General features: G+C 41.5%; 1 long non-coding RNA gene across 1 annotated transcript; it reads right to left on the reverse strand.

The window, feature by feature from the left end:
* Positions 1-717: 717 nt before the first annotated feature.
* Positions 718-1,603, reverse strand: LOC110534517. Its single transcript, XR_005037636.1, has 3 exons — positions 1,502-1,603; positions 1,242-1,384; positions 718-971 (listed from the first exon to the last, which is right to left on the reverse strand). It is a non-coding gene; the product is annotated as an uncharacterized LOC110534517 (long non-coding RNA).
* Positions 1,604-10,671: the final 9,068 nt, after the last annotated feature.

A 10,671-nucleotide genomic window follows, 5' to 3' on the forward strand; every position in this document is an offset into this window, starting at 1 on the left:
ACTTTAAACGACACTTTTTATGGATATCTTTAAGAAATGGCTTTCTTCTTGCCACTCTTCCATAAAGGCCATAAAGCAATACACGACTGATTGTTGTCCTATGGACAGAGTCTCCCACCTCAGCTGTAGATCTCTGCAGTTCATCCAGAGTGATCATGGGCCTCTTGGCTGCATCTCTGATCAGTCTTCTCCTTGTATGAGCTGAAAGTTTAGAGGGACGGCCAGGTCTTGGTAGATTTGCAGTGGTCTGATACTCCTTCCATTTTAATATTATCTCTTGCACAGTGCTCCTTGGAATGTTTAAAGCTTGGGAAATCTTTTTGTATCCAAATCCGGCTTTAAACTTCTTCACAACAGTATCTCGGACCTGCCTGGTGTGTTCCTTGTTCTTCATGATGCTCTCTGCGCTTTTAATGGACCTCTGAGACTATCACAGTGCAAGTGCATTTATACGGAGACTTGATTACACACAGGTGGATTGTATTTATCATCATTAGTCATTTAGGTCAACATTGGATCATTCAGAGATACTCACTGAACTTCTGGAGAGAGTTTGCTGCACTGAAAGTAAAGGGGCTGAATAATTTTGCACGCCCAATTTTTCAGTTTTTGATTTGTTAAAAAAGTCTGAAATATCCAATAAATGTCGTTCCACTTCATGATTGTGTCCCACTTGTTGTTGATTCTTCACAAAAAAATACAGTTTTATATCTTTATGTTTGAAGCCTGAAATGTGGCAAAAGGTCGCAAAGTTCAAGGGGGCCGAATACTTTCGCAAGGCACTGTAATTGTGTTGACTGGTATCATCAATGACCTCTATTGAAAAAAATTTAATGGAGCCTTATTGACAGATTAGTTATCATCTCTCACCCTGTGGTCAGTGGGGTGCCGTCCACCCATTTCCAGGTCCCCTCATTAACAGAATCGGTCAGACCAATCCAGACTCTCCTCTTGAGGTCAAAGAGAAATTTCTGTTGTTGAAAAATATATGTAATATATATATAATATAATATATATATATATATATATATATATATATATATATATATATATATATATATATATATATATAATATATATATATATATATAATTATATTATATTATCTTTTACACAACATTGTATTTTCGCTCTCGCTCTCGCTCTCTCTCTCTCTCTCTCTCTCTCTCTCTCTCTCTCTCTCTCTCTCTCTCTCTCTCTGTCTCTCTCTCTCTCTCTCTCTCTCTCTCTGTCTCTCTCACCTGTTCCTTATCACTGTTTATGATCACCAGGTCTGCTCCTCTCTCCAGACAATCCTCTCTGCTCTCCTTCCAGGTTTTAGTCTCAGTAGACAGGAAGTACCAGCTGGATTCAAACTTCTGCCAGCCAGCAGGACAGGTTTGTTCTACAAGATGATTGACATGAATTTCCTTCAACTCACAAACTAAACTTAATATAAGAATACAGACTCATGATCATGTTTGTGGGATTAATTATAATTTATTACTGTAGGTTTACTCACTGCAATTGGTAAGCCACCCCCTAAGAAAATCTCTCTCAGTCTGTAGCTGTTCTATCTGTTTAGCCAGGTTGTTGTAACTGGTCTGTAGCTGGTCTCTCTCAGTAGTCAGGTTGTTGTAGCTGGTCTGTAGCTGGCCTCTCTCAGTAGTCAGGTTGTTGTAGCTGGTCTGTAGCTGGTCTCTCTCTGCAGATGAGTTGGCTAAGAAACTCTTATAAACCCCATAATCTGTTACAACAACAACAAAGTTTATAATTAAAAGAGATAGTCACAGAACTGCTGGTGAATTGTAGGAACTATAACTTCAGACTTACAGTAGACAGACAGGCCTATGATCCCAGCAAGTAGGACACACAGCAACCCCAGACACACTGCAGCAACTCTGGAGGATCTCTTCCCTGAGTTATCAGGTTCTGTGGACACAGGTACTGTACATAGCATCATCAATGATACACAATCGAACATGAACCATCTGGTGCAGGGATCATCTGGTAGATTCCAAGGTTTTGTCTTGAGCAAATGATCAGGGGCAGGAACATAATTTGCAAATTGACTACAAAAGCCCAAATAAATATCAAATGTGACTAAAACGTAATAATTTCAAACCTTTCTTACGTTAGTGTGTCTCTCTATTATACTTGGGAACAGATTTCCAAAATTAAAATCAATAGGAGCTGATTTCCTCGGTATCTGCTAGCATGCCATTCACCTCCAGTCATTGCAAAACTACCGCTAACTTCCTTCATACGGGATACAGTCATAAAAATGTCCTCTACAAGCTTGTCTGTCTCTGGGGAAGTAGATAAAGGGCCAAAATCCTGAAGTATCACTTCAGTTTTATTTTGTCTCCAAATTGACATCATTGAAGGACAATGTCTATTTGACTTAAGTGGAAGATAGGATTCGCCTCATATGATCCCAAAGTATGAAGCATCTCTGTTGTTTCATCTGTAAACGGAGGAAGAATAGCTGTATTAAAAGTGGTGGGATCTCACCCCATCTCTCTTCCTGTTGAGGGGGACTTGTTGTTAAAGATACAGCTTCTCACAGCAACAGGAAATATAGTGGCCAGTTACAGTTTACCCCTCACCTTGCTAATGTTAGCCAGCTAGCTAGGTGCACGGTGTTTCCTCCGACATATTGGTGCGGCTGGCTTCCGGGTTGGATGCGCGCTGTGTTAAGAAGCAGTGCGGCTAGGTTGGGTTGTGTTTCGGAGGACACATGACTTTCAACCTTCTTCTATACCGAAGCCCGTACGGGAGTTGTAGCGATGAGACAAGATAGTAGGTACTACAACAATTGGACACCATGAAATTGGGGAGAATTTTTTTTTTTTTTTAAATATATATAAAAAAAAAATATATATATCCGACATTCTGAATATCCCACGGAGCACCATTAAATTCATTATTAAAAAAATGAAAGAATATGGCACCACAACAAATCTACCAAGAGAGGGCCACCCACCAAAACTCATGGACCAGGCAAGGACGGAATTAATCAAAGAGGCAACAAAGAGACCAAAGATAACCCTGAAGGAGCCGCAAAGCTCCACAGTGGAGAATTTTGTATCCATCCATAGGACCACTAGAAGCCGTACACTCCACAGAGCTGGGCTTTATGGAAGAGTGGCCAGAAAAAATTGCTTAAAGAAAAAAATAAGCAAACACGTTTGGTGTTCGCCAAAGGCATGTGGGAGACTCCCCAAACATATGGAGAAGATACTCTGGTCAGATGAGACTAAAATTGAGCTTTTTGGACATCAAGGAAAACGCTATGTCTGGCACAAACCCAACACCTCTCATCACCCCGAGAAGCATGGTGGTGGCAGCATCATGTTGTGGGGTGTTTTTCTTTGGCAGGGACTGGGAAACTTGTCAGAATTGAAGGAATGATGGATGGTGCAGGGAAATTCATGAGGGAAACCTGTTTCAGTCTTCCAGAGATTTGAGACTGGGACAGAGGTTCACCTTCCAGCAGGACATTGACCCTAAGCATACTGCTAAAGCAACAGTCGAGTGGTTAAAGAGGAAACGTTTAACTGTCTTGGAATGGCCTAGTCAAAGCCCAGACCTCAATCCAATTGAGAATCTGTGGTATGACTTAAAGATTGCTGTACACCAGGGGAATCCATCCAACTTGAAGGAGCTGGAGCAGTTTTGCCTTGAAGAATGGGCCAAAATCCCAGTGGCTAGATATGCCAAGCTTATAGAGACATACCGCAAGACACTTACAGCTGTAATTGCTGCAAAAGGTGGCTCTACAAAGTATTGACTTTGGGGGGTGAATAGTTATGCATGCTCAAGTTTTCCGTTTTTTTGTCTTATTTCTTGTTTGTTATACAATAAAATAAAAAATCTAAATGGTAGGCATGTTGTGTAAATAAAATGATACAACCCCCCCAAAAAATCTATTTTAATTTCAGGTTGTAAGGCAATTAAAATAGCTAAAATTCCAAGGGGGGTGAAAACTTTTGCAAGCCACTGTACATGCAGGTAGGACATATAGCCAAACCTATTGTTGACTTTCAAATGAATCATTAGACATAATTTTACAGAGAAGTAACACTTACTCATGGCTTTGAGCATAAAGAGCCTAAAGAGTTTCAAGTAGGCTGGCTAACCAGAGAGAGAAGAGGAAACTGTGGCTGTCAGAGTGAGATCGGAGGGAGGGAGTGAGAGCAGTAGCAGTGTTAGTAGCTTCCTGTATCTGTGAGGTCAGAACTCAATCTATCAACCACAATGAGGAATGAGCTGTCTTGTTCTAGGCCAACTATATTGCAGTTGAGTTGCACGCGTCAACAAATAAGGTTACTGTACAACATGATGTGATCATCTGATGTGTTAAACACCAATCCAGGCATTGTGAGATCTGCCAGGCGACTTCAATGTAATCAAACTGGAACGTGGACAATGTCATGAGTGGGGTTGAAGGAGAGAGAGGGCGGGACTTGGTAATGAAGGAAGCTTTCAGCAGCCATCATGTCAACTAGCAGAGACAACAGAGGTCATAGGGTGCCAATGAACTGTCAAAAAACCTACTGTCTATCCACAGGTTAACTGTCATAACATCTACTGTCCACCCACAAGTTAACTGTCATAACATCTACTGTCTATCCACAGATCAACTGTCATAACATCTACTGTCTATCCACAGATTAACTGTCATAACATCTACTGTCCATCCACAGGTTAACTGTCATAACATCGACTTTCTATCCACAGGTTAACTGTCATAACATCTACTGTCTATCCACAGGTTAACTGTCATAACATCCACTGTCCATCCACAGGTTAACTGTCATAACATCGACTTTCTATCCACAGGTTAACTGTCATAACATCTACTGTCTATCCACAGATTAACTGTCATAACATCTACTGTCTATCCACAGATTAACTGTCATAACATCTACTGTCCATCCACAGGTTAATTGTCATAACATCGACTGTCCATCCACAGGTTAACTGTCATAACATCTACTGTCCATCCACAGGTTAACTGTCATAACATCTACTGTCTATCCACAGATTAACTGTCATAACATCTACTGTCCATCCACAGGTTAATTGTCATAACATCGACTGTCCATCCACAGGTTAATTGTCATAACATCTACTGTCCATCCACAGGTTAACTGTCATAACATCTACTGTCCATCCACAGGTTAACTGTCATAACATCTACTGTCCATCCACAGGTTAATTGTCATAACATCGACTGTCTATCCACAGGCTTACTCTTATAGTATCTACTGTCTATACGCTAGGTTGTTTTGACACTACTATAAAACACAATATATTTAATAGATGCAAATTATAATTAATACCTTATACAGTAATGATGACACCTGCATAGTTACATCTGGGAAACTGAATGACATTTATCTTTGTCAGGTTGTTTGTGTTGGTTGTGGTTTACGTTAAACTCAGCCTGATGATGACTGTGTCACACCTTCAAATCAAAATCCAATCAAATGTATTTGTCACATACACATGGTTAGCAGATGTTAATGCGAGTGTAGCGAAATGCTTGTGCTTCTAGTTCCGACCACGCAATAATATCTAACAAGTAATATAACCTAACAATTTCACAACAACTACCATATAAACAGAAGTGTAAAGGAATGAATATGAATATGTACATCAAATATATAAAAACATACATTACATCAAGTTGGCAAGATGCAGTAGATAGTATAGAGTACAGCATATACATCTGAGATGAGTAATGTAGGGTATGAAAACATTATATGAAGTGGCATTGTTTAAAGTGGCTAGTGATACATTCAAGAGGGACTCAAACATTAGTGTGGGGAAAATACCAGAAAATTATTACGATTTATAGTTCATTCTATAGAAATTTTGATGCATGAATCTGCCACAACCTTTTTTATAAAACCCGTTACTGAGAAATGTCTGGAACTCATCTAGTGACATCATTACCAGTCACACAACCTGAGAGACTGTGACCATGACAACTGACCACCAAGGTCCTGAATTTGAGAGAGGACCACTCCCACTGCTGTGAGTGATGCGTCACAGGTGACCAGAGTTGGGCTGGTGAGGTTAAAGTGGGTGTCCAGGCCAAGTACACCTCCTTCTTCAACAGCTGATGCAGAGGGGAAGTGATGTCTGAATACTGGGGCAGAAAGAGCATGTTGTAACCCACCATTCCCAGAAATGAGGCAAGATGCAAAGCAGATGTCGGTTCTGAGTTGCTCGTGTGCACATTTCTTGATATTCTTTGCTAGTTGATGAGTTATTAGCCCAGTTATTGTAAGGTCTGCTTCCAACTCACACCTTCAAACACATAGATCCCCTGAGTGCAGCTCACTTTCCAGCCCCCTTTCCAGCCCACACTGTCAAACACTTAGATCCCCTGAATGCAGCTCACTCTCCAGATCCCAATCACCTGAATTGTGATCACACACCTGTATGTCATTATCACACACTATTTAGTTCAGTTCTTTGCTCCCCATCACTGTGAGGTGTTGTTTATTTTGTGACACTTCTTTCGGTGTGCTGGTTTTCCCATGAGTTGCTCCTCCCGTGTATGATCGTTTTTGCCTTTTCCCTGCCTGTACTTTAGCCTATCGGATTTCCTGTTATCTACCTATTGCCTGATCTCCCGGACTATGTTACTAGCCTTTTCCCTGACTGTACTGTTGCTGTTTTGAACCCCCTGTGTATGACCTCCTTCCTGCCCCTGGACCCAGCTACCTGCCTCCTGTGGTCCTTTGCAATAAACACCTGCTGCGCCCTGCGCTTGAAACCAGCTCTCTGTCTCCCCTCCTGTCCATTACAGTTATACATTAGTGTATGTCAGATATGGGAGTTACTGCTTCCTACAAGAGCACACAACGTGTAGGCTCCATTTCAAACTGTCTTTGAAAAACCAGTCAGGTAAAAAAACTTGTCTTAATTAAAGGGACGATGGTGAATTTTAAGTGTGGAGTGGTGTCTTGCATAATACAACAATGCCATTTACAGACCAAATTTTAAAACATGAGTAAGTCGTATGATTAGAACACAGTAATTTTAGTAAGTAGTAGCAAGACAAATGTCAGACACGGCCTATGTGTAACGGTTTTCTTCTGGTCAAAGAGAGGCGGACCAAAATGCAGCGTGGTTAGTTTTGTACATCTTTAATAAAGATGAAAGTACAACAATCTACAAAACAAGAAACGTGAAAAAAACTAAACAGTCCTATCTGGTGCCACAAACACAAAGACAGGAACAATCACCCACCAAACCCAACACCAAACAGGCTACCTAAATATGGTTCCCAATCAGAGACAATGACTAACACCTGCCTCTGATTGAGAACCATATCAGGCCAAACATAGAAATAGACAAACTAGACATGTAACATAGAATGCCCACTCAGATCACACCCTGACTAAACAAAACATAGCAACCCTCTGCTCAAGCCAGCGCATGTCCAGGCCCATCTGAAGTTTGCCAATGACCATCTGGATGATTCAGAGGAGTAATGGGACAAGGTCATGTGGTCTGATGAGACAAAAATAGAGCTTTTTGGTCTAAACTTCACTCGCCATGTTTGGAGGAAGAAGAAGAATGAGTACAACCCCAAGAACACCATCCCAACCGTGAAGCATGGAGGTGGAAGCATCATTCTTTGGGGATGCATTTCTGCAAAGGAGACAGGAAGACTGCACCGTATTGAGGGGAGGATGGATGGGGCCATGTATCGCGAGATCTTGGCCAACAACCTCCTTCCCTCAGTAAGAGCATTGAAGATGGGTCATGGCTGGGTCTTCCAGCATGACAACGACCCGAAACACACAGCCAGGACAGCTAAGGAGTGGCTCCCTAAGAAGCATCTCAAGGTCCTGGAGTGGCCTAGCCAGTCCCCAGACCTGAACCCAATAGAAAATCTTCGGAGGGAGCTGAAAGTCCGTATTGCCCAGCAACAGCCCCGAAACGTGAAGGATCTGGAGAAGGTCTGTATGGAGGAGTGGGCCAAAATCCCTGCTGCAGTGTGTGCAAACCTGGTCAAGAACTACAGGAAACGTATGATCTCTGTAATTGCAAACAAAGGTTTCTGTACCAAATATTAAGTTCTCCTTTTCTGATGTATCAAATACTTATGTCATGCAATAAAATGCAAATGAATTAAAATCATACAATGTGATTTTCTGAATTTTTGTTTTAGATTCCGTCTCTCACAGATGAAGTGTACCTATGATACATAATTACAGACATCTACATGCTTTGTAAGTAGGAAAACCTGCAAAATTGGCAGTGTATCAAATACTTGTTCTCCCCACTGTATGTGGTGCTTCAGTGTGGGAACATGGTTTGTAGTCAACTGCAAGACCTCTATACGTTAAGTCTCTGCTTCTCGTGGTATCTCTGTCTCTGAGTCATCTGTGTGTCTCTGTCTTTGTGACTGTTGTAGGTGTTAACTCTAGGGAAGTATCAAATAGATGACACGGGTAGTTGTGGCTATGCTAATACAAAAATAGAACAAGTTTGCATACTGTGTGTATGCTTGTGAGAGATTGTTACAGTGGTTATTGTTAAACCATTTTCTGCAGAAAAATATCAATCATTCCATGTCCCTACATGGTCATCTTGTTTGTTGTTTGTTGTTAATCCACCTGTCGTGTCAGATTTTGAAAATATGCTTTACAGTGAAAGCAATCAAAGTGTTTGTGTAAATGTATCGATCACTAGACAAAACATTATGAATACCTAGCATCAAAGTAGCTTGGTCATGAAAATCAGAAAAGCAATAAAATGAATCGCTTACCTTTGATGATCTTCAGATGTTTTCACTCACGAGACTCCCAGTTACACAATAAATGTTCCTTTTGTTCCATAAAGATTATTTTATATCCAAAATACCTCCATTTGTTTGGCGCGTTATGTTCAGAAAACCACAGGCTCGAGCGGTCACGACAACGCAGACGAAAATTCAAAATAGTATCCATAATGTCCACAGAAACATGTCAAACGTTTTTTATAATCAATCCTCAGGTTGTTTTAAAATATTTAATCGATAATATATCAACTGCGACTGTCTCTTTTTCAGTAGGAGAGGGAGAGACAATGGCTGCCCCACTCTGTTGCGCAAGCAACACTCATGCGAACACCCAGCTATCCACTGACGCGATGTTATCTTTCTCGCTCATTTTTCAAAATAAAACCCTGACACATTGAGGACGCGATAAGAAAAGGAATCTGGTTTATATCCCTTTAAATGGAGCTAAGGCAGGCTATGGAACATGGCGCTTTCAAAATAGAAGCCACTTCCTGGTTTGATTTTCCTCAGGTTTTCCCCTGCAATATCAGTTCCGTTATACTCACAGACAATATTTTGACCGTTTTGGAAACTTTAGAGTGTTTTCTATCCTATCTGTCAATTATATGCATATTCTAGCATCTGGGCCTGAGAAATAGGCCGTTTACTTTGGGAACATTATTTTTCCAAACATAAAAATAGTGCCCCCTAGCTGAAAGAGGTAGCATCTACTGTCTATCCACAGATGAACTGTCATATCATCTACTGTCTATTCACAGGTTATCTGTCATAATATCTACTCTCTATCCACAGGTTAACTGTCATAACCTGTGGATAGACAGTTGATGTTATGACAGTTAACCTGTGGATAGACAGTAGATGTTATGACAGTTAACCTGTGGATAGACAGTAGATGATTTGACAGTTAACCTGTGGATAGACAGTAGATGATATGACAGAACCTGTGGATAGACAGTAGATGTTAACATGCATGAAACCAAGGCTATTACGGTTACAGAAGTCATCAAAAGAGAGCGCCTGGGGAATAGGAGTGGAGCCAGGCACTGCAGGGCCTGGATTCCCCTCTACATCACCAGAGGAACAGAGGAGGAGTACGATAAGGGTACAGCTAAAAGCTATGAGAATTGGTCATCTAGAACGTCTGGAACAGAGAGTAAAAGGAGGTTTCTGGGGGCGATAAAATAGCTTCAAGGTATAATGTACAGACAAAGGCATGGCAGTATGTGAATACAGTGGAGGTAAACCTAGGTATTGAGTGATGAAGAGAGAGATATTGTCTCTAGAAACATCATTGAAACCAGGTGATGTCATCGCATGTGTGGGTGGTGGAACTAAAAGTTTGGATAAGGTATAATGAGCAGGGCTAGAGGCTCTACAGTGAAATAAGCCAATAAACACCAGAACCAGAACAGCAATGGATAAGGCATATTGACATTAAGGAGAGGCATGCTTAGTCGAGTGATCATAAGAGTTCAGTGAGTAGTGAGGTTGGTTGGGGTCACAGCGATTCAGACAGCTAGCTGGGCCATCGGTAGCAAGCTAGCATAGGATGGAGGTCTGTTTTTAGCCACCTCGTGCGTTTCCGTCAGTAGATTAGTGGGGTTCCGTGTGGTAGAGGGGATCAATCCAAATGGCAAAATAGATATAGTTATAGTGACCCAAGAAAAATTGTCCAATAGACCTATTCAGATAGCAGCCGATAAGACAGCTAACGATTAGAGGGCCGCAGATGGGCGTTCAGGAACCGTCGCGGCGGAGGGGCCAGTTGGATAACTCCCTCGGGCAGATAACGTCGGTAGTCCAGTCGTGAAGGCTCGGTGGGGCTCCGCATCGGCAGTAAAATGGGTCCGGATAGGTGATTGTAGCCCAGGGGTGGCTGATGG

This window comes from Oncorhynchus mykiss, chromosome 19 (assembly GCF_013265735.2).
Source record: "Oncorhynchus mykiss isolate Arlee chromosome 19, USDA_OmykA_1.1, whole genome shotgun sequence".
In the NCBI taxonomy this organism is placed as follows: domain Eukaryota; kingdom Metazoa; phylum Chordata; class Actinopteri; order Salmoniformes; family Salmonidae; genus Oncorhynchus; species Oncorhynchus mykiss.